Source organism: Calypte anna, chromosome W, assembly GCF_003957555.1.
Source record: "Calypte anna isolate BGI_N300 chromosome W, bCalAnn1_v1.p, whole genome shotgun sequence".
Lineage (NCBI taxonomy): Eukaryota > Metazoa > Chordata > Aves > Apodiformes > Trochilidae > Calypte > Calypte anna.
In genome coordinates this window covers 17,826,417-17,828,610 of record NC_044276.1, presented here as the reverse complement: position 1 = coordinate 17,828,610, position 2,194 = coordinate 17,826,417, and the positions used below count along the sequence as shown (strand labels likewise).

Genomic DNA, 2,194 nt, shown 5'->3' with positions numbered 1-2,194 from the left:
GGGGGCTCAGAACTGGTTAAATACAACTGTTTATGTGCTGTCTATGCAATGCTTTCCCATCCTGTAATTCTTCTTTTCTGCTGCCAACTCCCTTATCTTTTGCACATAGCTGATCTTTTAATAACCTTGCAGCTGGGCCTCAAGGCCCTTAGCTCACTCTGACTAAAGCTAAATAGTCAGGATTGCTCACATGTCCGTTTTCTTCCAAAAACTCCCAACAGAGCTGAGCTGAGGACATCCCCTGTGATGATGGAAGGGCTGTTCTGGAGGCCAGCTCTGTCACAGCAGTGCTCGTGCCCTGTCCCTGCCTACAGGCACAGGACTGTCACACTGCAGGGCTGTGACTAAGCTGCCAGAGAACTCAGGCCTTACCCAAGGGTGCAGAAGGAGACTGTGGAGGTGGAAAGTGGACAGCTTGGAAAAGATCAAGCGCTGGTGCTCCCGGGCAGTGCCCTTGTGCCAGGACACTTTCCCCTCCAGTTCTGCACACAGGCACTGCCCTGCAGCTCCAGAGATGGTCTCAAAGGAAGGGCCTCAAGCAAACGAGTTCCTGGAAGGTTCTTTATTCTGGTGAAACACACACAGAGAGAACAGCTCCTCATTGACAAACCTGAGGAAAAAAAAAGTCTGGAAAGATAGATAATGTGAAAGGGAGCAAATAATGACATTCCTGTCTCAGCAATAATTTTAAAAGGAAAAGAGAGAAAAAACCCAAACCAATTAGCCCATTACTAAAAAACAATAAATATTCCTGAAGTGTCGCTGAGTTTTTAATTAGTTACATTAGAAAGCAAGTGGACAAGAAGTCAATTTTAACCCTTTGAAAAATATCCAGTGATCAGTTTTGGAAACTCACCCTTGAGCTCCTGGTTCCTCATGCTGTAGATGAAGGGGTTCACTGCTGGAGGAACCACCCAGTACAGAACTGACACCACCATGTCCAGGGATGGGGAGGAGATGGAGGGGGACTTCAGGTAGTCAAAGATGCCAGTGCTGAGGAAAAGAGAGACCACAGCCAGGTGAGGGAGGCACGTGGAAAAGGCTTTGTGCCGTCCCTCCTCAGAGGGGATCCTCAGCAAAGCCCTGAAGATCTCCACATATGACACCACTGTGGAAACAAAACAGCCAGATCCTAAAAACACACTGACCACAATAAGACCAAGTTCCCTGAGGGAGGAGTGTGAGCATGAGGAGCTTGAGGATCTGGGGGATTTCACAGAAGAACTGGTCCAGGGCATTGCCCTGGCAGAGGGGCAGGGAAAATGTATTGGCCATGTGCATCACAGTATAGAGAAACCCAGTGCCTCAGGCACCTTCTACCCTGTGGACACAAGCTCTGCTGCCTAGGAGGGTCCGGTAGTGCAGGGGTTTGCAGATGGCCACATAGCAGTCATAGGACATGATGGTCAGGAGAAAAAACTCTGCTGAAATGAAGAAGACAAAGATAAACACCTGGGCAGCACACCCCTTGTAGGAGATGTCCGTGTTGTCCCAGAGGGAATTGGCCATGGCTTTGGGCAGAGTGGTGGAGATAGATCCCAGGTCAAGGAGGGAGAGGTTGAGGAGGAAGAAATACATGGGGGTGTGGAGGTGGTGGTCACAGGTGATAATAGTGATGATGAGGCCATTGCCCAGGAGGGCAGCCAGGTAGATGCCCAGGAAGAGCCAGAAGTGCAAGATCTGCAGCTCCTGCCTGTCTGCAAATGCCAGGAGGAGAAACTGGCTGATGGAGCTGCTCTTGGACATGTGCTGATTTTCACCAGGGAGCACTGATCAAGGAGAAAAATTTAATTAGGGAAAACCTGTCTAGAAAATCAAAGACAGTTTCCCAATCATCTTTTTTCTGGTATAGACACACACACTTTTCTACGAGACCTTCCTTCAGTTCTATGCTTGGATCTCTTAGAAGCAACTATTAGTGATGAAATTTGCATATGAAACAAACGAGATTGTCAGCATCTGTATTCTCTGTGCTGAAGAACCAGGTTGCAGAATGCTGTTTCAGGGAGGTTAGGGTTTTTTATTCAGCTCCCCCCATCTCTCCTGGGGAATGTTCTTGGATGTCTCAAACCCTCAGCATTTCTGCTGCACTCAGGGAGAACAGAGCAAGGCAAGAGTATTGCCTGTGGCTGTGTGCAGAGAAGGGGGAGCTGGTCTTATGAAGGGAGGGGCAGCTCCTCTCCAGCCTCACAGA

General features: G+C 48.9%; 1 pseudogene; it reads right to left on the bottom strand.

Moving 5' to 3' along the window:
• Positions 1-812: 812 nt before the first annotated feature.
• LOC115600117 lies at positions 813-1,746 on the bottom strand (annotated as a pseudogene).
• Positions 1,747-2,194: the final 448 nt, after the last annotated feature.